The sequence below is a fragment of the Marmota marmota genome, unplaced genomic scaffold (assembly GCF_001458135.2).
Source record: "Marmota marmota marmota unplaced genomic scaffold, marMar, whole genome shotgun sequence".
Lineage (NCBI taxonomy): Eukaryota > Metazoa > Chordata > Mammalia > Rodentia > Sciuridae > Marmota > Marmota marmota.
Window position 1 is genome coordinate 6,658,331 of NW_025999894.1, and position 25,989 is coordinate 6,684,319.

The following is a 25,989-nucleotide window of genomic DNA, read 5'->3' on the forward strand; positions in this document are numbered from 1 at the left end:
CTTACGAGTTCAAATCAAAGGCCCAGCATTGAGGTTTGTTGGCTCTGATCCGCCCATCATTAAAGTGGACCTCTCTAGACAGGGAGGAAACAGACTTTAAAATCGTGATGTTCTAAGAAAACTGTGTGGATGGTCTGAATGAGTCAGCTCAGGCTGCTGTGACAAAATACCATAGACCCAGTGTATGAGTCAGCGCAGGCTGCTGTGACAAAATACCATAGACCCAGTGTATGACAGGGGAGCCAGAATGCAGGGCTCTGGGGAGGGGTCTTTTCCTGGCTTGCAAATGGCCACTGTCTCCTTGTGTCCTCACACGGTAGAGAGAGCCAGTAAACGCTCTGGTGCCTCCCCTTATGAAGATACCAGTCATGCAGGCCTCACCCTCAGGACCCCGTCTGATCCTAAATACTTCTCAACTGCCCTCTGTCCAAACACCGTCCCACGGGGGATTAGGGCTTAGGATTTAGCTCAAAACATTGGCCTTGTCGGAGTCTTTCCTACTTTCCACTGAAGCCCTCACCCCTGCCCTCACCCCACTCCACTTGACCCAGCTGCTACCCCGGCTACCCAAGGAGCTGCTCCTACAGAGCGCCCCCTTGTGCTCACACAACGAACCTCGCCCTTTCCCCTGCTGATCTGCCTGCTGTAGGTTAATCTGCAGGCCCTGGCCCCTGGCACCTAAATGGGTAAAGGAAACGTCAAGCATTCAAAGGTTGCAAATCCGTATTTCTCATTTCCTTAGTAAGGCTCCCCGGAGGACCAAGAATGTCCTCGGCCATCTCCTGGCACACAGGGAGCACCCCAGGCCAGCTCTTCCTTCCCCTCAGTGTGCACAGCGTAAGCCCCTCCCAGTCACGGCTCCTCCGACTGCCCCTCCATCTGCAAGAGGGCCTTGTTTTTAGGGCTCCCCAAACTTGCTGGGGTTTGTGGTGTGCGCGTGTGTGTGTGCGTGTGTGTGCGTGTGTGCACATTATTGTTGTTTTTAGTCCATAGATAGAAATCTGAGTCCTCCAGTCGGGACAGCTTGACCCTGTGTTTGGGGTGTTACTTGCCTAATGGGCCTCCGGGGTGGAGGAGGCTGGCGCCCACTTTCAGGGTTAACGTAAAGACAACAGGAGCCAGCAGCTGGAGACAGAGAGGACACATGTTCTGCATACAAATGAAAATGCCTCTGACATCATGACTGCTTTTAAGTACTAGTAAAATCCCCTCTCCCGGGGGCACTTCAGAGGGCTGGGGGCCTGGACTCCAGGAGGAGAGGCCCAGAGACCTGCTGGGGACCTAGACCTACACCTCGGGAGGGAGGTGAGTGTCCAGTGGGCCTGGAGTGATTCCAGGAGGGGACACCACAGCCCCGGGCGCAGGCAGGACTCCTGAGCTCCTCTCCCAGGTTGCCACCCCCTCTGCCTGCCCCAAGACCCGGAGAAGTGTGTGGGACGTCCCGTCTGCGGGACGCACTGCTGCTGGGTAACAGCTGGCTGGGGCTTGTAGCTTTTGCTGGTTCCCGGGGTGTGAACGCGCCCTCCAGGGCCACACCTGCCGGCTCACAGAATTCCAGCTGCGTACCCACCAGCCCGTGCAGGCCCGTCCTGCCAGCTCCGGGCCTCTCTGCTGTGCCTGTTACCCTAGGGGCGCAAGTACACAGAGGGCAGGAACAGCAGCCAGGGAGTGGGTTACAGGGTGACAGAGGGGCCCAGCAGAGGCCAGCTGATAGGCTGGGAGGACTCACGGGCTAGGAGGACCTGAGATGGAAACACGGGTGTGGTTCCTGGGGTTCCCAGGAGCCCTCGGAGTGGGAGACCAGGGTTCCTGTGGCCAGCGTTACCTGGGAAGCTGGGGCCAAGTGCTTAACCCCATGTGGTTGTGTGCTGCTGACCCTTGGTGTTCCCTACCTCATGCCCCCTGCCTGAAACCACCTGAGAGTGTGCGTCTGTGGGCACCTAGAGCCACATGGGAAGGAGCAGGCACTCTCCGGTGGCTCTACATAACTGTTGGGGACGGCATCCGAGGTGAGCTTCCCTGTGTCCCTGTGTGTGTCAACACAGAGGACTAAACCATTTCAATCGTGGCCAGAAACGGCCGCCGCTCTAGCCACCTCCCTTCACCTCGTCCAGTACCTGGGCAAGGTGGAGAGAGGTGAACCAAGAAATGGAGAGACCTGGGAAAACAAAGCCATTCGTTTAATGAAGCAATCTGGTCCCCTCCCTCCAGGGCTGTGCAATGAATAAATTTGCAATCACCATCTCAAGGGTGCAAGAAATGGTGCATGACTTTATTTTCCTTAAGTCAAATTCAATCTGACTCCAAGCCCCATCCCATGAGGATGCCAAGAAGCACAATCTTGTTCCGTGTTAGGGCTCCCTCCCCGCCACCTCCCTCCCCAGGGTCATATGAAGGAGACAGCGATTCTTGCCAAAGTAGAACTTTGGGGGAGTCTGTGGTCTATGCTGCTCCCCAGAAATCCAACAGCCCAGGGCCCCCATGCTGGGTTAAGACTTGGGCTCTGCCAAGGCAGGAGGCCTGCTGTGTGGCCCTCCACGACCCACAAGCCCACCCACAGGGCACCGCAAGAAACCGGCTGCAGAGCTCAAAGGACGCCATCTCCTTGTTCCCCTTAGGGACAATCTGCCCTTTTCCTGCAAATCCTCAGAGCTCGCTCTTCCCCAGCTCTGCAAGTGCCCTACGGCGGCGGCGAGCAAGCAGAGGATCCCTGGGCGGGGAGTGGCAAACCCGAGGACCAAACCAGACAGCTCCAGACCTCGGATTTCTCCACTGAGTGAACACAACACCCAGATGAGCATCCCAATCCCTTACCATGTCGCCTGTGATGGGGAGAAGAAACGAAGACATTAGGAGGTTGGGGGGCGGAGATGGGTTCCCGATGTGGGTGGGGGTAACTGCAGTGGTGGCTGAGACAGTCCCGAGTTGACAGAGGAGCAGTGGCCCTCCCAGGACGGCTTCCCATCTTCCCATTGAGATGGGCAGATTCCACTTTCCAGGGCTGATTCCCTCCTGGAAGCACCGAGCCCCCTCCCAGGCCCCTGGTCTGAGCTGTCAGGTCACCTAAGAATGTGCCAGTCTCTCTCCTCCCTGCTCCCAGCCTCCTACCTGCCTCCATTCCAGGCCCCCTTCAATGCCCCCGGCCCAGCTCCTGTTTGCTTGCTATGCATGGCAGAGGAGAGGGATCACTCTGGGTCTGAGGGACTAAGACAAACTCACCAGAGACGGGAGAAAGAACAGGACCCCTGGGGTCACTTCCCCGCTGGAGGAGGCCAGTATCACTGCGGGAGTCCAGCAGGGCTGCCCCCTGAAAACGTGGCCATGATCAGAGCTTCCCACTCCCTGGTTGCTACACCCCATCCTCCCAGCAACCGAGGGACAGATGTCCGGGGATCAGGGTGTAATGTCTGGTGACATCTTGAACCCAAACCTGTGGCTCAGGAAGCCTCGTCCTCCTTCTCAGCTCAAGAAGTCCACAGCAGCCCAGACTCCCTTCAAGCAGCTTCCACGGCTGGGCCCCCATCTCTTCTCAAAGGACCCTGGCCACAGATGTAGGAAAACCCTGCAAAAATAACAACAATAACTGCAATGAACTGAGCGTCTGCCTCGACTGGTCTCTTCTTAGCCGCTCTGAGCATGGGAGCCTCCCTTTTACAAAGAAAGGAAGCCCAGAAAAATCACCTAGCTGTCTCTGTGTCGCGCCTTCATAAGCCCAAGCCAGAGCAAGCTTCTAGCGTCAAATGCCCTTCCAGGTGGCCACGCTGTGACGCAGCAGGGGCCAAACACCTCCTGCCCACACCTGATTAGTTAGCCTGGAGTCACAGACAGATCCCGCCCACTCAGAGGAGCCATCGGAGCCCTGAGCGAGTAAGCTGGGGACAGGAAAGCCAGCAGAGTGGGGGCTGGAGAGACTGCGAGGGGGCACAAGTGGGGTCCACACGCAGCCACAGGCAGTGCCCGGGAGGTCGGCACCACCCAGACTTGCCTCTGTCCACTGAGGCACTGCTTCCCAGAGGGAGTGGCTGCGGCAGCCCTGGAGGATGCTGTTAAGGTCAGGTGTGGGGTGGGCGAGTGTGGGGTGGGCAGGGAGGACCTGCGTTCCTAAGAGCGGTCAGCAATGCGGATCTGCAGGTCTGTGGCCACCTATCGAGAAGCCCGGATTGAGGGTTCCTCCAATTTTGAGAGGGTTAAACTGACGTGGTGAGCTGACCAGGACATCTCCGCCTCCTCCAAGTCCCTCTGTGGGCTCTCAGAGGGGCTGCAGATCCCAGAGGCCTGTGTAGCCTCTGACGGGGACTTGGATGCCCCAACCAGATGGCTCACATGCAATGGGGCCTCACCGCGCTTCACGCTGCCATAGGGGACCAGAGGGACTGAGGAAAGTAACACCCTCATAGCCGGGGTGGGGGGTGAATAATGAAAGTCGGATCCATAAGTAATTACTTTTTAATTAATTAGGAATGATGAAGAGTAAGGACCAGCACTCGGGCGGAGGGCGTTAACTGTAATAGCTTTCTTCCTAGCTCTGCTCAGATTGATTTGCTCGGGAGGAGGCAGAGGTGGGGGATCACTTTGGGTCTGGGGGACAGAGGAGAGCAAGGCAGGGAGTGAGGGAGGGACAGACCCTCCCGGATGGGACTGAGCTCCAGGAAGCCGGGCCAAGCCTGGGGGATTCTCTCCAGCCCATTGCAATGTCTCATCCCCTGGGAAGAGACAAGTAGGAGGAAAGGGCCGTCTCCCCCTTTCCAACTCTGCAGACCACCTAATTAATCTCCACACCCCTCCTGGGAGACGAGAGATGATGCCTCCCCTTCCCCAAGCAGAGGCAAAGCGGCTGCCCTGTCCAGAAGGGACTGCTCAGGCAGGCTGCCAGGGAAGCCCTCCCCAATCACAGGACCCACCTTTGGGTGGGAGAAGGAGTAAGGACAGGTGACCCTGGACGTTTGGAGGGGTCCACACTGCTTCCTACTCACCCAGGGCCCTGAGCAGTGTGAGCCAGACCCGCTGCCCCGGCCACTCCTGTGTGTGATGAATGGGGCCTGGCTCCTTGTCCCCACCCCACGGCGGGAGGAATCACATCATTGATACTCTGCCTCTCCTTTGGTAGAGGAGGCCACACGGGATCTCAAAACATATACACCTGACAGCCTCAGCTGTGGGTCCCCACTCCTCCCCTCCCCCACGGGGCAGCCCCCCCCCCAGGGCCCCTCTCCGGGCTCCATCACAGTGGGAGGGCCTCCACTTTCCAGGCAGGAAGGAGAAGGCGAGGGTTTTCTTAAGCCTTTGGAGGGAGGCTGGGGCAAGCCTGGGCAAGCAAGAGAGGAATCACCTCCCGCATCAAGTTTCAGCGGGAGCCCCACAGCCGGCACCTCTGCCCATGTGGTCCTGCTAACGGGTGAGCTTGCCGGGGCCTCGCCCTGGGCACACGGGCATTGCAGTGCACCTGTGAGCTGAGGAAGCCCGATCCAGAGCACGGGTGTCCACCCAGTGTCGGCCACCTTGAGGAAGGACAGAGAATCAGGTGAGGAGAGGACTAGGGTTTATCTAGCACCGTCTCCGCCAGGCCAGGAGAAAAGCTTTCTGGCCCCCACTCCCAGGGCAGCTCGGTTTCCCTGCCTGCACAGAATGGACCAGGGGAAAGCACCCTCGACACATGAGCCACCTGAATGCTAACGGAGGACCAGAGCCAACTCGACTCTGCCTGCGCTCCCCGCGGAATCCCAGCCCTACAAGACCCTGCCTTGACTGGAACTTGGAATAATTCCTTCTTTATGGATTTCCTTTTGAATTCAATTTTTATTTTTAAAAAACATATATTGCATTAAAACAATACCTACCTTGATCACTGAGATTTTAGCAAGTGCCAACCGCTGTCCATTAAATCTGGTGCCCAAGGTCAGCACCTCACTTAACTCACAGTCTATACTCCCAGATCCCAAGAGGAACGTGCACACTACACCTGGGGCCACACAGGGAGGCACTGGGGCTGTCGTGAGATGGGAACGGGGGCTTTAGGTGGGGGCTTCACCGCAGTTTCCTTGGGAAGGGATGGCAAGTAGGGTAAGCAGGCATGGGATCCTTAGTTTGAATAATTTGGGTGGACTCGGGGACATAAGGACTGTCCCTGCTATTGGCATCTGGTCCTGGAGTAATTAGGGCAGGAGGATAGTGGCTGGGAGTGTGAGGGCCCAATAAGGGAGGGGCTGGGGTGGCGGCGCTGGATGGGTTGCTTGGTAATTTGAAGAACTCACGCACCTCGTGTTAGGAGGCTCTCCAGGGGATGGGGGGCCGGGAGGCAAGAAGCCAAGGCAGGTTGACTCCAGTTGTCCAGAATAAGGCGTGTCCCTCTGCACGTGCGGGAGATGTGGGCACCTCGATTTACAGAAGCAGGAACACACTTAACCCTCGCTGTGCAGTTGAGGTGGTCCTCTCATTAAACCCTCAGTCCAGGCTTCCTGCAGGCCCTGCCGAAACCAAAGGCAGCCATGACAATCTCCTTTGTCACGAGGATGCCTGGGTCTTCTTCAGTCATTGAGTAACCCTGAAAAGAATTGGGTCCCTTTGGGACACACCTGCGGCGGGGGCGTGAGCATCAACAGTCACAGGTGATCGCACACACAAACAGACCCTGCAGGTCTTCACAGCTGTCCATGGGAAAGCAGGGGCCAGCGAAGGCAAGAGGGATGGAGTGACCAAGTCCCCTCCCCTCCCCTAAGAAAGCGGTCTCTGTTCCCTGCGTGCCGCCCAGGCCTGAACTCACGGCTGGAGGTCTGGAGTGGAGGGTGTGCTGAGCATGCAGCTCAGAGCTTGGAGGCTCACGATGATCAGATTTAATAATTATTAGTGATCTGCAGGTTTCTACAGCAGATGAAATAATTGCACAGGAGAGCTGGAGGGAGGAAGAAAACCATAAATGCCTTTTCCTTTCAGCATTAAAACAGCAAAGCTGTGGAGCTCGCTGCAATTAATTAGCACTCTGTCCCATTAGCACCTCCGTCTACCCACCCGAACAATGCAGGCCCAGGGAGCAGGCAGCTCTGGCTGTAGCCGCCAAAACCAAGGAGCCCAGGCCTGGGCAGAGCCTGAGGAGGGAGGGGGCAGAGGGTAGGAAGGATGCCCAGTTGGGAGGGTTGCCTAGAGATAGCTGCTGCTCCACAGACCAGGGGACCAATCTCCTGGCCCTGAGCCAGCCGTAGCAACCAGGGAACTGGCCAAGCTGAGAAATGCTGGCTGCCCACAGAGAGCCAAGGAGACGAGGCTGGGCTCCCAGGTCCTGACGCACAGGAGCTTGGCACCCGCTGCCAAAGCAGGCTTTGTGGTCATGTGACCATCCCAAACCTCCAGGATCCTGTCTTCAAACGGACCCCACAACTGGGGCTTGATGCTCGGAGACTGGCTTCCGAAAGTCGTTGAGGGTTTGTCTTTGAATACGTGGTTTGTGGGTGAAGTCCGTGGAGAACACACAAGGGACCTGGGACTCTCGGGTGGTGGCCCTTTCTCTGTTTCCTCACCTCCCTGCAGTGATTCTCGGCGGCCCACCCATCCCCTCCCATCCCCAGAGAGGGCCAGGTGCCCGGGGCCAGGGCCAGGGTCTGTCGTTCCTTCCCCCAGCTGTGAGTGGGGCCCAAGCCCCGTGAGGCGCTGCACTCAGGCTGCCCCTGGCAGAGGAGGGAAATGAGGCCCCTGGCCAGGTCAAGAGCCAGACGATGGAAGAAAGGCCTGGTTCCTGGTGGACGGGACTCAGGTGGGCGGGCCCGGGCAGGATGGGACTGTTCCTCCACCTGGACTGGCTGGGTACCGCCTGGTGTCAGCTCCACAGGAAGGAACCAGAGTCAGGGCTGTTCACTTCCTGGCTCTGCCTCTTAGCTCGTCACTTTCATAAGTCCATGAAAGTCTCGGGGCCCCCTTTCCTCAGCTGTAAAACCCGTGCCTTTGACAGAGAGGGAGGGGGATAGAGGATGGAAGGCCACAGGGGGCCGGCCAGCGAGCAGCGGAAAGAGGAAGACCAACAGGGGCACCCAGAGCAGCACCGCCCCGAGGGCCACCAGGGTCCGGCCCACTGGGGAGCCGGGTGGCACGTCGCTCGGAAAGACGGGAAGCCGAGACCTGGACCCACCAACTCCCGTCCCCTGAGGGGTCTCCTCCCCTGGGCGCCACGTACACCAGCTGGCGGACGCAGCAGCTCAGGGAAATGTCCCGAAAGGGAAGCCCATGATAGTGTTCAACGTGGTGCCCCGGGCACAGGCGAGCCAGGACTGGGGCCCAGACCGTCTGCTCCAAGAGCCCAGCTGCAGCAAGAGTCCAGGCTGGAGGACTGCAGGCAGGAAGTCGTGGCCCAGCAGTGACCAGTACTGACCATCCCAGCCCTGTCCCTGTGTGAGGCTCAGCTGAGTACAACACTGTCCCCCTTGCATGTCCAGGCTCTGGGGCTCAGGCCTCTCTTTGGGGCCAGTGGGGGCTGGGAGGGCAGCCCAGTCAGCTCCACTGACCACTGTGGGGACACCATCTTCCCTGTGGGGTCTGGTTGGGTTTTGCCCAGTTTCCTGCAAGAGCAGACCCCGACCTGAGCCTGGACAGCGAGCCATCACCTGTGAAGCAGAAGGGGGTGCAGTGCACACAGCACGGACACAGCGAGTGGGTAGAAAAGGGGCCTAGGAGGGTGGGCTGGCCCCCAAGCTCCATCCCCTGGACACCCCCCCACCACATGTAAATCACCAGAGTTTGTGCTAAGGGCCCTGCTGACTGAGCACTGGAGTCCTGAGCCCTATTCTGGGCTCTTCACAAGGGCTAAAGCTTTTAATCTTGTTACAGTCAGGATGTGGAGTGTCCCCAGAAGCTTATGTGTTGAGGCTTGGTCCCTGATGGTGGCACTCTGGGGAGGCATGGGACCTGGTTGGAGGAAGAAGATCGTGGGGGTGTGCCCTGGCAGGCTTGATGGTGTCCCCAGCCCCCGCCCGCTCGCTCTCCCTCTCCCTCACTCTCCTTCCTGGTTGTCCTGAGGTGGGCAGTCCACTCCACCACATACTCCTCCCTGTGACGTTCTGCCTTGCCAGTGACAAGGCCAGGTGATCATGGGCTAAAACCTCTGAAGCCATGACCCCAAATTATCTTTCCTCCTTTAGGGTGTTTTTCTCGGGTATTTTGTCACAGTCACAGAAACCTGACTAACACAAATCCTTGCATCACCCTACGGTGCGCATTATGATTTCCACTTTACAGGTGAGGAGCCTCAACAACGGAGATGGTGAGAACCTGCCCAAGGAGCCACAGTGGGTCCAGGGTACAGCGTGGATCCCAAACCCCCATCCGAACAAAAGATGTATCCCTCCCCTCTGTAAAATAGGCCCAACAACTTCTGCTCTGAAGCCATGGGAGGCGGTGGCCTTGGGGGGAACAACAGTGTGGGAGTGATGGGGAGCAGAACCCAGTGTGCCGGGGCCTCGGGGAGCAGGAGAGGAAGGACAGGCCTCGGCAGGACTCCAGGCCTCGGGTTCTTGCTCACTCCTCCACACCAGCTGGGGTCTCCGTCGCCAGCCTCCTCTGCCCCCCAGGAAAGCAGAAGCCGCGACACAACTGGGGACAAGGGCCCTGCCTCGTGGCAGAGCATTCCCTGGAAGAGATCCAGAAACCGAATGCCCCAGGCAGCCTGAGCCAGGGCACTGCGGGATCACAGAGTGTGCCATCTCTGATGTCCACAGCTCTCCTTCCTGCCCAGCCCTGGAGGGGGGGCCTCAGAGCCACAGCACTCAGAAACGAACCCCTTCCCGTCCAGCCCTTCCTGAGGCGAAGAGACCCAAGTCTCCAGCAGAAGAGTCCTGGGCCTGGCCTCATCCAGCCCTCGCCAAACCCGGAGGCCGCCCAGGACCGCTTTTTAATTCTTTCGCAATCAGCATTTTCCTTTCTTCTTTTGCTGGTTGAATGACGCAGCCTGTAAGAAAAGGGCCCTCAGCACCATCCGGGCGCTCGTTTACAATGGAGATTGGGAAAAACGGAGAAACGCATCCTGCAAAATGCATTTAAAAGAAGATGATTCAATTGGATTTGGCAGCTCTGATATTCAGGACCAGAAGGAGAAAATCTGTCTATGATTTGAACATGTATAATTAAGATGAAAGCCGTAAGTACCGGGTGCATTTCTTAAGATGTCACCAGCTCTGTTGACTCCGGGCGTTCTGATCAGTGGTGCAAAGCATTTATTTCTGAAATCTGAATAGCTATGAGTGAGATGGCTTTTTAAAACCAGCACCATGGAGCCAAGTCAGACCCCGACACTGCGCGGCTCATCAAAAGGGGCAAAGGCCCNAGACAGATCCCGCCCACTCAGAGGAGCCATCGGAGCCCTGAGCGAGTAAGCTGGGGACAGGAGAGCGACGACCCCTCGGGGTGGGCTCTGATCTTCCCCTGAGGTGCATCCCTAAACCTCACAGCCTGAGGTAGTCAAATCCGAATCCATTCTTTGAGTCCTATTTCGGTTCTTCTTCTGGTACTAAAGGAAGTGCCAGGGCCCTGGGAACTGCTCCATCCTGAAAATAGTTCCTTTTGACTGTTGGATTGTAGGCTTTCAGAGAGGCAGCCTGCTGCAGCAATCCCCTCACCCATGGTTTCTCTTCTGTGGCTTCAGTTACCCACAGTCAACCAAGGCCCAGAAATGCTAAATGGAAAGTTCCAGAAACAAACAGCTTAGAAGTTGTAAGTAGTGGGCCATCTGTTCGACACCATGAAATCCCTCGCTGACTCCCTTCCTGCCCCCGGGACATGAATCATCCCTGTGGCCAGTGTATCCAGGCTGTATATGCTACCCGCCCAATTGTCACCTCGTGGCCACCTAAGGGCCTCGATGGATCTGTTATGGAGTTGCCGTGCTTGTGTTCAAGTCGCCCTAACACAGTGTGCACACTCACTCACCTCTCTTCACAGCCTCATGCAGGCCGGGGGTCATCTCCCATCACCACCGGAAGGAGGGCGAACGCAGTGCAGAGAGAGATTTGGAGAGAGGAGGAAAGAGAACGAGGTGACACTCACAGCACTTGGTTTTCTTCCCAGCTGTTGTCATCTCGGACTGTTCCTAGTTTACGAATTAAACTTCATCACTGGTGCACACGCATAGGGGAAAACAGTGTGCGTGGAGTTTGGTCCCATCCAAGATTCCGGGTGTGCCCTGGGGGTCTGGAACACTTCCCCCACGGGTGGGCCTGGGGGATGACTGCCTTGTAGGAATCGGAAGAATAGTCAGGCCCCGTCACCACCCCTTGCTAACGTGGGACCTGGAGCAGGTTCCTGGCCTCCCCGGGCACAGCTTCCTCTTCTATAAAATGGAGTGAAATAATGGAGTCTCCTGAGTCGGAGAATTAGAGCAGCTAAACGTGGTTAATTCCAGTATCTGGCAGCCCTCGTTAGACGTGGGCTGAGGTTCCCATTGTCCTCAGGCCTGTCCCTCAAGTCACCCAAGTAAGCGCCACCACCCTATTCAGCCACTCTCATGGCCTCTGGGACTCTGGTCTTTGTTAAAAGTGGAGCGTCCTGACAAACCTCACTCGCAGCCCAAGATGACTCGTGACGGGACTGCTGGCAGCTTCACCGAGATGACTCACAGGTGCCAGGCACTAGGGCTGGGACCGATCACATGATCGTGCCTGTCATGTGACTCGAGAGCTCATCATCTGAGGGACTAGAATCCCCCAGGACTTCTTTGCCTTTTGAGATAAGAGAAGAGGGTGGAGGCCCAGAAATTATGACCAAAAGAGTCCAGGCACCTAGTTCCTAGTGAGAGGCCCCAGCAGGGAGGGACCTTCCCACTGAGATTGGCAGGTGGAAACAGCAGGCCAGCTCTGCACAGGTGGGGAGACGGAGCATTCCGAGCTCATCAGAGAGCTAAGGCACAGTGAGAACCCAGCCCCTCCTGTGCCCAGTGCTGGGACAGACCATGGGCTGTGCCACCTGCCTGATGCTGGGCACCAGAGCTAATGTAGGTAACTCCAAGTGTCCCCGCTCGGCCTGTTCTTACCAGCTGTGTGACTTTCTAAAACTTACTTAACCTCTCTCTGTCTCTGTTTCATCGTCTGTAAATGGAGGCAAAAGTGTGTTTCTCAAAGAGGGACAGGGAAGTTGGCCTGGCAAAGCAGGAGGTAAGTAAATGTCCCTTCTCTTACCTTTTCTTTCCTGGCATTTCGCTCACACCCACCTGCCTCTCTTTCCCCCCTTAAAGCTGCTCAGAAACACCCATGCCTCCAGGAAGGCTGGGCCTGCAGGATCATAGGGCACGGCACGGCCCCAGGCTCTGAGGACTGGGCAGTTCCATCCGACTGGGGGGCAGAGCCTGGAGAGAGGCCTCTGGACATAAGGAAAGTCCCGGCCTCTTCCCCAAGGGCAGTAAGAAGGGCCTTTGGCCTGCAGCCCAGAGTCTCCGGATGTGTGTAGCGTGAAACGTTAATGTCTACCTTCCAATCAAGCACAGCTCCTAGGAACCACAGCAGTCCCAACCAGAACAAGGAGAATCCAGGAAAACCCGGCGGGAAAGGCACACAGCCAGGGGCTCGGGGGAAGGGACACACCGCAGTGGCTTCTGAGGACGAGCGTCGGACAAGGCTTAGGAAGGCTGAAGCTCAGGGTTTCGAAGCTGTCAAAAGACTGAGGACTTCCCGGCTGGCGTGGGTCCCCGGTGCTGGAGCGGAGGGGCAGCCTGGAGGTTGGCAGGCAAAGGGCCTGTGATGGTGTCTGAGCCATGGTAACACCGGCCATGTCAAGTGGGGGTCCCAGGAGGGCCCAGGGGCCAGGGCCTGAGGTCCACGGTAGCCCCAGGTTCCCGGTGCCTCCCCTTCAGGCACACAGGACATCACCTGCCTCCAGCCACCTCACCTATCCAGGAGGCCGGAGCCAGCAAGACCAGGACAAGTGCCCGGGGCTCCACCCCAGAGGTATAACCTAGGAGAGGAGGGAGAGCCACGCAGCCCCCAGCCCGGAGCCCCCCGCAGCACCCTGTGACAGTGAAACGCTTCTGGGGTCAGGTGTTTTGCCCCTTGTTTTTGTTCTGTCTTGCTTGGTTTTAAGTTTCCAAATCAAAATGGAATGGTGAGGAGGAGGAAAGGAGTCTGGCTCGATTTAAAAGGCCAGAAACTGAGCAGAGAGCAGAGCCTGTGGAACATTCTAGAAAGAGTTCACTCAAAAAGGGGTTCAATGCAGCACACTCCACCTGAAAAGAGGAAACCTGGCATCTGAAACGCTCTCGTACCCCCGGATCACAGTAGATAAAGGAGCCATTGTCCTTTGGGGGCTGCTGGGAGGCTGGCCTTGGGGAGCACTGGTTTGTGGGAACACGGAAGCATCCCTCATCCAAAGATCCAGCACCTCAAATGCTCCACAATCCAAAACGTTAGGAGCACCAGTGTGACTCCTCCGTGGAAAATTCTGCATCATGGAATGTTATTTCATGCACAAAATTATTGAAAACATAAAAAAAAAAAAAAACCCTGCCTTTCGGCTGTTAATAGAAGGTGAACATGAAACACAAATTAATGTGGCAGGTTTGGGTCCCATCCCCAAGATCTCTCATTATGTGTGTATGCAAATATCCCCAAGCCCCAGAATCCAGACACTGCTGGTCCCAAGCGTTTTGGAAAGAGGGACTCACTCAACCCATGAACCCACGCCCTTCTCCTCCGGTGACTTCTGGCCTCCCACAGGGTGAGGCTGGGGCTTGCCAGTGACAGTCCCACTCCCTGGAGGAGGACTCTGCAGGTTGGCTCTGGAGCAGAGAAAGGGCTCTGTGGCCGTCAGGGAGGCTGGCCTGGCCACTGCTGGGCCGTGTGGTCGCAGGCAAAGTGTTGGAGTTCTTCGCAGAGCTGTTCCTGGTCTGCCCCGCAGAGGCCCCACCCCCTTCTGACAAAGCCACCTCCTACTAAAGGGGTGAAACCGCTGGGGGGTGCTCCTCTGGTCCTTCCAGCTCGGACATGAATGGGTCCTGGTCAGTGAGGACCTACAGAATCAGTTGGAAGTCTCTAGAAAAGACTGTCCTGCCGGACTTAAAAGAGGGGTGACTCAGGGGTAGAGCATGTGCTCAGCTTGCCCAGGGCCCTGGGTTTGATCCCAGCACCAGTAAAATAAAATAGGGAGGGAGAGATAGACAGACAGATAGATGGATAGAAGGATAGATAAGAGGGGAGGGGAGGGGAGGGGAGGACAGGGGTGGAGGACAGAACCACAAGGAGGCCTGAAGCTTTTGCCACCAGCAGCTTTGGATGCAACGGGGGACTCAACACCACAAAGAGGCTGCCCAGAGCCCTGGCCTCACCGTGCCTCAGAGCAACCCCAGAACACTGTTCCCGGATTCTTCATTGAGGACAAAAATGATCAAAGTCACTTTTCGTTGGTGGTGTTTCTGGCAGCTAAGCGCATCCCTTTCCCAAGCCCTTATGGCTTAGCTAGAGTCGAGAGAGAGCAGAGGGAGTGACACTGAAGGGACGCCCCCAAAACACAGCAAACATGAAGTACAGCAAGGTACGTCCCTCGAGGGATGGCCACCAGACGTGGCCCCTCTTCTTATGGCCAGACCTAGGCCTTGGCCTCCAAACCCAACCATGTCTGTGAGGCACAAAGGCCAGGTTCCCTGGGCCCACCCCACACCCAGGGGCCACCGGGGGCCAGGACTTAGGAGGAGCCTCGAGGGCCCAGAGGAAGAGGAACTGCCCAGGCAGCCCAGGAAGGCCGGGAGCAAACACGTGAGCGCGTGGAGCGAGAGAGACAGTGTCAGGACAGAGGCTCACAGGGCCCGGGAGCGCCTGACCCCTCCGGAGAGCACCGCCTCGAGTAAGGCCAGCGAGCTTCATTTCCAGCCCCTGATTTCATTAATAAGATAATGATGAGTCATTTAACTTTGCATCTGAAGAGTGAAGCAAATTACCTGTGTCGCCATTGCCTAATGACGGAGGCGCTAACAGGACCTTTGCCGCCTGCCAGAACCGCAGCCGGCCAACTGCAGGAGGCACCTTTATGCCCTGGGGTTTGCCACGTGGCTGACACCATCCATCAGGAGCGGGGGCGGGGGCCGCCACCAGTGCGCTCTGTGCCGGAGCCCCGCGTCCCCCACCGCCCTCCCTAATCGGCTCTGGGTTTTTATAACCCGGTGATCCTGCGACCATGAGTTCCTCCCTGGGCATGAGCCGCTGGGCCCCCTCAGCCGACGCTGGGCACACAGGTGTGAAGCTCCGCCCCTCCTCACCCCCAGGAGATGCCAGCACTGCCCGTGGCCTTGGGGCGGAGGATGGTGAAGGCAGTCAGGGCACAGCCGGCCCCGAGTCTTCTGCGGCCAGAGAGGCTCTGGCCATTTCCACATTTCAGGGTCCCTAAGGGTTTTTGTTTGGTTTTTTCTTCTAATCACGATATAATTTCCAAATAGTGAAACTCACCATTTGTGAAAGTGGGTGGTTCTGAGTGTTTACAAATACATCGCCACGCAGCCACCACCACATTCAAGCCCATGCCACCCGCCACGCCCAGTGCCCTTGTGCCCATGTCGGAGGGTCAGCTCTCCTCCCATGCCCAGCCCCACCCTGTGCTGTGGCCGGGCCATTTCCAGCGGGTTCTGTACACTGGGCGGCCCTTCCAGTCTGGTTTCTTTCATTTGGTCCCCTACGTTCCAGGGTGACCACGGGGTTTTGCACGCTGTTGTCTGCTCTGAGTGGGTGTTGGTGCTATTGCACAGTATGCATGGGTCACAGGGGGTTTGTAGGGTCAAGGGTTTCAGTGGGGACCTTGCTGTCCTGAGCCGGGCACTCAAATGTCTATTCTGTTGACCTGTCTTAAGAAAAAAATGGAGGTAGGCCTTCCATTATCTTTAATTTAGAGAAAGGAGCACGGGCCACACAGCTAGCAAGAGAGGACACAGGCAGGGTCCGAGCAGGCGCACAGGGCCACCATCCCCCCCTCCCCGGCTCCCCTCTGCCTTCCAATCTGTTTCCAGTCATTTGCTGAAGCAGCAGCTCGGGCAGCCCCTTCCAGGGACCAGGGAACCCGCCCTGTGCTGGGCAGCTGGGGAGAAGCTCAGTCCAGCCCTGCACCCTGGGGCTTGGGGTCCAGGCCCCTCCTGACACTGAGGAGGCCACATTGGGTGGGTGGGTGATGGCCCAGAGGACCCTCCCCGTAGCGTTGGGAGAGAGAAGACTCAGGCAGCCCGAGCCTCCGGGAAGCGACCGGCAGCCGGAGACGTGGAGAAGAGGCCTCAGAGACGTGTCCCCAGCCCCCGTGCTCCTCAAACAACAAATCACACCCAGACCTGCCAGCCCCGGCCTGCAGCTAAACAGAGCTGCCCCCGCATCCAATGTCTCCATCACCTGAACTCGGGCCACAAAAGCAGAGAGGACCAGGGGGTGGGGGGAAGGAGGGGACAGCGGTCCAGCTATCACGGCCTGGTCTGTTCCATCCCCTGCCCTGAAGCCGGCCCTCCCCAAGGAGGCTGACACCCTCCCACAGCCTCCCCTGCCTAGGGAAGTCCTCCAGACCTTGCGGCGTGAGCACCCATGGCCTGCAGGGCCCAGATTCTGCCTGGGAGCCCGGCTCCTGGGATGAGCTTGGCTTCTGTGCCCTGAATTACACAGGGCACCCCCTACATTGAGGGTACACCCCGTCCTCCCCACCTGGGAGGTCCCCGCTAGAAAAGTCCACACAGATTCTAGAAGCTTCTCAGGAAGGTACCCTCTTCATATCTGTTCTCTCAGCTCCTAGCAAGGTGCCTGGTGAGTAATATTTAGAGAAAGAGAGAAGGAAAGGAAAGAGGAAGGTGGGGAGGGGAAAGAGGGGGAAGAGGAGTCCTTGGAGGGTCTCCGTCCCCCACTTCTTACTGAACATGGGAAAGACGTGATTTCTCCTGGGTGGTGAAGAGCAGGAATTTGGGGATTCGAATGCTACATTCTACCACTTCAGAACTGGACAGGTCACTTTGCTTTTCTGAGGCTCGGTTTCCTCGTCTGTAAAACAAGGATCCTGGGACCTATCTCCTGGGATTTGAGGGAGGGTGGTGTGAAATCATTTTAGACCCCAGGCTGACGCCCAGTCCAGGGTGATGGGTGACTGCAGCCATCCCTGCTGCTCTCCTGGGTTTAGCTAAAGGGCCCTCTGCAGCCGGGCCCGGAAGTGAGCAAAGGCCACACTGTGGCTGGGCACCCTGCTCAGAGTGGACCCTCCTGGAGACTCGGCTTTCATTGCTGCCTTGGGCCTCAGGACAGACAGTCCTGCCGGGCTCCAGGGTGTGCATTTTTTGGAGTCTCCTCTTGCACCGGTCACGTCCCCGCCCCACCTGTGAGTGGGAGGCTGGGAGGGGTGGAGATGTGCAGGGGTCATTGCAGGCCACGTCCCCCTGGCCTGAGCTTGAGGAGGGGTGGAAAGAACTTTATTAAAATGGATGTCAGAGCTCCGGTCAGCCCTCACCCAGCAGCTTACACTAAATTATTAACCATCAGCAAGGACGCCGGGGGCTTTGCCATTTGCTAACAGATGGCTCTCAGCTGACTCTGTGCATCGTCGTGATGGAATACCATCAGGAGAGTGAGCACAGCCCAAGGGGCACAGCCCTGCAGGAGGAAATCCCTGGGGCCTGAGGACATGGCCCGCCCGGCACCTCCAACTCCCCCCTACTCACCCACCTCCCGTCCCCTGCCAAGGGGCTCTCACGGTCCAGCAGGGCCCAGACCTGCCCATAGCAGCAACTGCGATAATTAATGTTGCATGAGGGCCCACTTTGTGCTCAGCATTCCACACGAATTATTTATTTAATCTTCGCAGTGATCTGCTAGGGAGGGATCGCTAACAGGCTTTTCATAGTTGAGTGCGCAAGGCTCGGAGTGGGTAATCACCGGGGTCACGCACTTGCTGAGTGAGTGACAGAGCCAGGGCCGAGACCCACGTACGTCCCTCTGGTGCCTACAGGCTCCCTTCACCCTCCTGGGCCACTGTCCACCCACTCCAGGAGCCCTGTCCAGCTGTCCCCACCCAGACCCCCTCTGGACTCCACCCTGAGAGCAGGTTAGAAAAGAGAATTTGGTCCTTGTGGCTGGACAGGCTTCCTCATGGAGGTGGGACCCCAAAATGAGAGGGGCCGTCCACCTAGGTCTGTGTGCTGTGGTGAGGCAGCTCTCCCGGGCAGCCCTCTGCCTGTCCCCTGGCCTCCTGAAGCAGTGTCCTGCCTGTTCCTGTGATTACTATTTATTGTAATTGCTGCGTTTTATTAGCACTTATTCTCTGCTGGGCGTTAGAGTAAAACGTTACCTCGTTTAAATCATCACTCAGAAGATCCTCATAAGCAATGCAGTGTCAGTGAGGGGCTGGTCACGGGGTCACGCAGGCCCCTAAGGCTGAGCCCACGCCAGAGTCTTGGTTTTATTTACTTTGCAGCTGAATGGAACCACGGAACCGACTCGGGATGAAATCCCAGGCAGCAGTGGCTGACTTCCACCCCCCAAGAGCCCTGGTGCCCCTGTCAAGGGCAGGCTGGAGCCGGGGGCTTGGAAGAGCAGGCGCATGGCCAACTCGCTCGAATGACCTCTCCTGAGCAGAAGAGCCCACGTGGGTCCTGGGCCCTGCCAAGGCCCTGGTGGGACAGAGACCACCCAGGACCTGCGGGAAGACGCACCGCCCACCCGCCTCCTCCCCAGAGCCCACCTCCGGCTCTCAGCTGAGACCCACTTGTCCATGGGGCGTCCTGGCTCCGAGGCGCCAGCTTCAAGCCTCGCTGTTCAGGGTTCTCACAAGCGCACTTTCTGGCTGCCTGTCCTCTGTCCGTTCAGGTCCTCTCGCTGGACACCCCCATCACGCCAGAGAAGAGGAATCCCAGCCGCGGGCAGCAGGCCAGGCCCTGGGCATCAGCTGATGGTTAATAATTTAGTGTAAGCTCAACAGGCGCTGGCCGCCTTCCCCACCTCGCGGCAGCTGTTCATGAGCAGCGCTTTGGTGGCCTTCGCAGGCCGGAACGTGGCAAAATGCAGATCCGAGGGGGGAAAAGCCCGGAGTCGCTCCACCGTTTGTCCTGTTCCGAATGTCATTAGGCGTTCCATCGCGGCATATTACCGAGATGATTAGTGGCATCAAATGACTTCTGAAAAATGATTATGTGCCATTAAAAGCATTAGTCTGTCTGAAACCAGCACAAACAAATGGCCGTGTGACGATGAGTCATTAGTCGGGCGGCTGGGAGCTGTGACAGGGCTGTGGAGAGCCCGGCAATTAGCGCAGCCAACAGGTTGGGGGCACTGAGCCCGGGGACCTGCCACCGCCTGGCAGGACAGACAGGGGCCTGGGGATGCAAACTGCCCCCATGGAGCCCCAGGCACTGAGGGCCTGCCTGCCCCTGGCTGATGGCAGCGATGTCACAGGTGTCCCCAGCTTAGGACGAGGGGATGAGGCTGATGCCCTTAAAGGTTATAGGAAAGGAGATCTGGGGAGAGAGGAGGGAGCAAGGCCTAAACACGGCAGAGGTGAGGGTGTGCTGGGGGCCAGGGCAGGGACCCAGGGCATCAGCCCCAGGGCGGGGGGCGTGGGGGGAGTTCTTAAATTGACTCAAAAAAAAAAAAACAATGGGGATCACAGGGTAATTTACAGGGACAGGGAGGGACGTTAGAGAAGCTATCATCTGAGAGAGTAAAAAACATTCTTTTGAACATTTACCAACTTCTGCTTCCCGGGCAGGGCTTTGGCCGCAGGGCGATGGGAGTGAGCGCCCTGGTCAGCCCTCCATTTATACACGGTCCAGGCCTGCTGGAGGGGCTCCAGCCCTGGAGGGGCTCCTCGGGCAAGCCGTGCCCACCCCACCTCGGGCAGCAGGGCTCCCGCAGGCTCAGGCTCCCCCCTTCCGTCCTCCTCCCCCTCCCCTCATGCCTTCAGCCGGTGGGTGGGGCAGGTGAACAGCCCGCTCCCAGGCTGGCCCGTGGACAGTCCTCAGGTCACCCAGCTGAAGCCAGTGCCGGCCCACCTCGTCCTCCTGGAGAGTGTGTCCCATCAGGGAGCTGATCCCTGGGAAGTAAGCTTCGTCCCCAGGCACCAGGCCCTGCTCTGAGCTCCTGCCCACACCTGCAAGGCAGGTGTCATTTCTATCAAAACTGTCTCACAGGGTCACACCACTGGGCCCCGTGCCCACCCCACAGACCCCAGAGCTGGAGAGGTCCAGGGTGCGACTCTCCTGGTTCACTGTGGCCACTGCATAATCTATGGAGACCTCCCTCCCCAGGGCACCCAGGGGACCAGGATCCAGCCAAGGTCCTGCTGAGCCTCGGAAGCCACCTGCCCAGCTGGGCCAGGGCCACCTGCAGACGGACATCCATGCCCTCCAGGGCGACGCAGAGGCCCCAGTGTGACCCAGTGACAGAGATTCCCAGGGTCCTTGGCTGTTTCTGTGGGGGGGGACCCTGGGAGCCCTACTGATGGGCCAGGATGTTGTAGAGGGCAGTTTTTGGTTCCTAGCTTGGGGTTCAGACGGCAGAGACGGCCAAGGGCGTGAACCCAACTGCGTAGACTAGGAGGTTCTCAGCCGGGCGAGAGAGAATCCATTGAAGCTGCTGGACACTAGCCATGCCAGGCCCAGCCCTGGTGAGACGGAGAACCCTGGGTCTAGTCCACCTCCTGCCTGTTACCGATGAGGACACGGAGGCTCCCAGTGGCTCCAACAACGGCTCAGGGTCAAACTACCAGTCAGGGCTGAGCCAGGCCAGGAGCCAAAGGCCTCTGGAAAGCCACTGCCCACGCTCCCGCCTTCTCTCTCCGTCGGGATACTCGCTCCACCTGCCACTCCAAGCCAACCGCAGTCGGAGCTGGGAGAGGCGGCCATGCCACGGTGCAGAACCTGGAGGCTGTGGACGCTGATTGACAGCTGTCACAACCCGCTGCTCAGGTCTCCCAGGCCAGCCACAGGAGCCTCTGTCCACAGCTGCCACCTGTCTGTTGGCCAAGCCTGCAGCACGGGGCCAGTTTCCCGACACCCTTCATCTCTCCCTCCCAGCCTCACTGGGGACGACCAGCTCAGACGACCTGCTGCTCTGCGTCTGTATGAACCTGGCTGGGCGGCTGCGTCACTTTGAGAGGGGAAGGCTGTGACAGGGGCTCCGAAGTGCAGCGCAGAAATTGTTTTCTCCCTACTCTTCACCTCGTTCTGTTAGAAATACAAGAAATCTCCTTCCTGCTCTCCTGGGTTTTTTTCTTTCTTCCAACACAGAGAACAAGGTGATTTTTGACGACAGTTCTGTTTGTGTCTCAGCTACAACAGGTCGTGAATGCTTGTGAGGTGAGCCTGCTGAGCTTAACTCCAACTGCTGCATAAAAATTAAGAGCAGTCATGGATATGACCCTGGCTTCCAGAGCTGACTACCCTTTATCTCTCCCTTCTTGACACTCAAAATAATTGGTAAGACTCCTAAATAGCCTGGAAGTTCTTCAAAATGTATGACTTCAGTCTTTGCTGCTGCATCTCAGTCTTTTTTGAGTAAATTCCCACGATTCACAAGACATATCATAAGCAGTCTGTCTTCTAGCAACAACTAGCTCAATTTAGGGCATTGATTCCAAGGCCTGCCACCTAGCGAATGCTGAATTAGCACCTGGGTGTCCAGTACCCAAAGCACTCTGCACACACGTTGACATTCTCTCCTTGTCTGCAAGACTCCCTCAAGGACATCCAAGGACGTGGGGTGCACACAGCAGGAGCAATCTGATCCCTGAACCTCCTGCTCCATACAGAATCTTAATGTTCCCAATCTCGGGGCTCATCACGCCTACCGACCTGGAGGTGGTGTAGACCAGACGGTGTATCCCCGGGAATTGCCAGGGTGCTGGTTCTGCAGGTGGTGATTAGAGGAAGTCGGAAGGGCGAGGCCCCAGGGTGAGGCTAGGTCCTTAGGAAAAGAGATGCCAGCTCTCGGCCCCAGTGAGAAGGTAGCTGTCGGCCACCCAGGAAGAGCCCTGTGCCTCAGCTCGTCAGGGGGCTGCTGTCAGTCAAAGTCCTGCCCGATTTCTAAGACCCAACGGCATCGTGGGAAGGCCCCACTTCCAGGAAGAGCAGCTGGCGGGTTGCCATGGGTTCAGGCTGACACCAAACGGTTGCCTTGGGGACATTGGAAGAGGCAGCCTCTCTGGCCAGCCCAGGTGACAGGGGAAGAACACCAGCGGCGGAAGAGGAGCCTGACCAGGCCTGTGTGGCCACTGCAGAACCGCGCAGAGCCTGGTGGAGCCGTCTTTAGAGACGCGCCCTCGTCCGCCTGCTCCCTCCAGCTCGGCAGCAGCCATACGGGGACGTGGGGGGCCTCGTGCGTCAGTCCCCACCCCATGGCTTCAGTAAATGCAGAACTTGAGATGCACAGCACGATGGGGTGGGGAGGTGGGGAGGGGCACCCCTGGCGGTGTCCTTGAACCAGGAGGGACAGCTGTCCCCTGCCTCTGAAGACCTCCTCCGTCATGTGGCCTCCCTGACAAGGTCCCTGGTCAGTCTGTGTGACTGATCTGCATTTGCCAGTTGCACCTGCAGGAGGCACAGCAGATGGAGACCGGGGCCTCCCCCAGCTCCTCCAAGGAGCAGCGCCCCTGTGGGTGCAAGGGCTGCGGGCCCCTGTGGGTGCAGAGGCCAGGCTGCGGGCCGTTTGCTGGCTCACCTCGCCACCCCTCCCAGCTGGCCGGGTGGCTGACCTCTCCTGTGGCCAGCTTCTCCGCCGCAGTACATCAGCTGCCTCTCACACAGGGCACCTGAGGGTGACTTAGGGATGGGGACATTCCTTCACCCTAAGCCGGGGAACAGGTGGTCTTATGTGTTAGATGGGAGTTAGAGGAATTGGAAAATCTCCTCCTCTCCTACTATTTTGGCAGGAAATCGTATTTTAACAATAAAAGTTGAATATTAGCTCCCCTTTGTCTTGCGACTATCGCAATCCTTTACCCCAAGGCTGGTATCACCCCTAACGAGACCCCAGGCCCCAGAGCCGGTTCAGGTGGCCTCGTTCCCAACCTTGCAGCAATGGAGAGTCTCCTAACGCCCCTCAGACATGGCTGCTGGGCCTGCGGTCCGTGTCAGGCATGGACGTGCTGGACAGCCGTGGGGTCCCGAAGGGGGCGCTGGGCCGCCGTCTCGGGCAGTTCCGCTCATGTTGTGCACGCCCAGGGCCTCCTCTGAGCAGAACACCCCATTCTCTGAGTGTGTCCCAGGAGGGAACAGATTCAGGCTAAGCTGGTGGCTGTGCTGCGACCCGATGATCCAGGGATCAGCTCAGAGCTGCAGCATGGTGGGTGCTGAACCCACATCTGCCTCGTCCTCTCCCGGGGCTCCCCTACTGCACCCCTCCTGATGAGGGCCACAGGGTGGTCCTCACGTCACTGTGGTGAGAGCGGTCCACTTGGCGGCTGTGCCCACTGTGCTTCGGGCTCAGTGTGCCGAGTGCACCTGCAGAGACCCCCCCTGCACAGGCAGGTGACGGGCAGCCAGCCTTAGAGACCCGCCCTGCCTGTTGACCCTTTCCACGAACCTTAGCACATGCTGTTACCAATAACCGGGACTAAATACGAAAGTAGCCACGGCTGCCCCCACATCTGCTCCTTCCAGGAAGCATGGCCGCTGTGCCCAGCTGTGCACAGGATGCTCAACAGGCCTCTCTTGGAAACCCCCATGGTATCTCTTGGGCATGTCAAGTTGTTCCCATTTTGTAGATTTAAAAACCTGAGGCCCCCACTGGAAAAATGGATCAAGCTCATACCACCAGGAGACTGGACCCGGTCCTGTTTTCTGTACTTAGCCAACTTATCCTTGAGGATGTGAAAGGATAATTTTGCAAAAAAGGTAAGATCCCGACTCTTGAATACGTGTTCAAGTGTTTGTTGGACTCAGTATTAATGGGGGAATGAGGCAGACGTTGTAACCAGTCTACGAAATTAAACACAATGTATACGGAGGCAAGAAAAGTGGAAGTGAATTTACAAGTAGACCCAGACTCGTTTTCCCTTAGGGAAGAGGGTAGTCAATGGAACCCCGGGACAGAATTTATTTGCATGCCTATAGACAAGAATTATTTTGCCTTGCTATCGGTTGTGTGCAACTTACAGGGTCATAAAACAGCACAAGGCACTAAAAGGCTGGTATCCAATCGCCTGTAAGCAGGGTGGGTATTCAAACAGCCAGTCTCAGCTGGGTTCACTGGCCTTAATCCCAGCCGCTGGGATGGGGGAGGCTGAGGCAGGAGGATCACAAGTTCAAAGCCAGCCTCAGCAACTTATCGAGGCCCTAAGCAACTTTGTTAGACCCTGTCTCAAAATTTAAAAAATAAAGAGAGCTGGGCACGTGGCTCAGTGGTTAAGTACCCCTGGGTACCAAAATCCCTGGTACCAAAAAAAAAAAAAAAAGAAAAGAAAATGTGACACCCAGGGATCTTTTTTGCTTAATCCAAATTTCCTTATAGGGGTCTATGGTTTGAATGCAACCCCCAAAGTAAGTATGGGAAATTTAACCCCCAGGGTCAGATGTTGAAGATATTAAGATGTGGAGCTTTTAAGGAGTCCCTGCCCCTTTTATTTTTTTCTTTTGAAAAAGGCTCGTGCTAAATTGCTGAGGCTGGCCTCAAACTTGCCATTTTGCTGTGTCCTAGGATCACAGGTGGGTGCCACCACGCCCAGTGTCCCAGATGGCTTTTATTCCCATTATTGCTGCCAACCAAAAGATCCGTGTGGCCTGGTTGGAGGCTAAAAATGTGGCGGACTTATGTTTTATTTTATTTAAAAAACAGAAAAAAAAATAAAATAAAAAAACAGGACAGTTTGGTTTTTTTTCTGGTAAAGAGAGTCTAAGTGTTCCAGAGGATCGGCATATGTCATATACGTCATGTATGACGGTCTGACATTATTTGGGTGATGAGTAAAGATCTTAGATCTGAAAGCCAATCGATATCATTTCAATACATTAAACAGGAAGAAAGAAGAAGAAGAGGAGGAGGAGGAGGAGGAAGGAAAGGAGGGGAGGAGGGGACAGGTCATGCGGCCTCCTCCTGGGGAAGGGACTAGTGCCGATGTCATCAGAGCAGGTTATTATAAAGGGTCCCACACCCTCACTTGGCTTTGCTCTTTCATTCACTCCCTGGCTGTTGTCCCATGATGCCCTCTGCCCTGGTGTGACACAGAAGGCCCAACCAGACACGGGCACCCGGCTGCTGGACTTTCAGTCTCCAGAACTGTGAGACTTTTTTTTCTTCATAATTGTGCGGTCTGTGGTGCTCTGTGACAACAGCAGAAAACGGACTGTGACAAGGGGCAAGGGATCTTCATAGTCGCGCTTCCTGGTGGTGCAGGTTGATGAAGGACACGGGCCCCAGATTCTTCCCCAGGAATGTCTGAGACTGAGGGAGAAGAAAGCCAGGTCAGCGGCAGTGGGCACTCTGAAACTGCCAGTCGCGTGGAGGAAGGAGGAGGCCACAGGCCCAGCCTCACCGAGCAGGCAGCTCCCCCCTCACTGAATCCCCGTGCCTTGTGAGGACGGTCCTGCTGCTGCTCCGTCAACAGATAAGGGAGCTACGGAGCGTCCCAGGCCACCCTGCTGCTAAGTGGAGAAGCCAGATGTGGACGCAGCCAGCAGGTTTCCAGAGTCGTGGACTGGAGCTTGGCACACCCTGCCTCGCAGGCCCCAGGAAGGCAAAGCAGAGGTCAATAATAACAGGTGGTGACAAGGACCAAGATGGCAGGTGGGGCTCAGGGCTCGTTCCCGCCTCTCTGGTTCTGCAGCCCTTGGCTTCTAGAAGATTCTAGCAGTTCTTCCCGTGGACTCCCCAAGCAACCCCAGCATGCTCCCACCTACTGATGTCAACACCTCCCAAAGCCTTTTCTATTCCTTCAGCTCCATAGAGTCTTGACTTATAAGGTTGTTAAGTGACAGAACTGAGACTCAACCCTCATCTGCCTGAAATGCATGGCTGTCTCCGTCCTTCCCCTCGCCCGCAAATCAGACTATGACAGACCTACTCTGCTGGGCCTGGGAGAGAACGAGGTATA

General features: G+C 57.2%; 1 long non-coding RNA gene across 1 annotated transcript; it reads right to left on the reverse strand.

The window, feature by feature from the left end:
• Nucleotides 1-2,267: 2,267 nt before the first annotated feature.
• On the reverse strand, nucleotides 2,268-11,911 carry LOC125613936. Its single transcript, XR_007344533.1, has 5 exons — nucleotides 10,906-11,911; nucleotides 6,256-6,464; nucleotides 3,431-3,562; nucleotides 3,220-3,307; nucleotides 2,268-2,822 (listed from the first exon to the last, which is right to left on the reverse strand). It is a non-coding gene; the product is annotated as an uncharacterized LOC125613936 (long non-coding RNA).
• Between the last annotated feature and the right edge of the window lie 14,078 nt (nucleotides 11,912-25,989).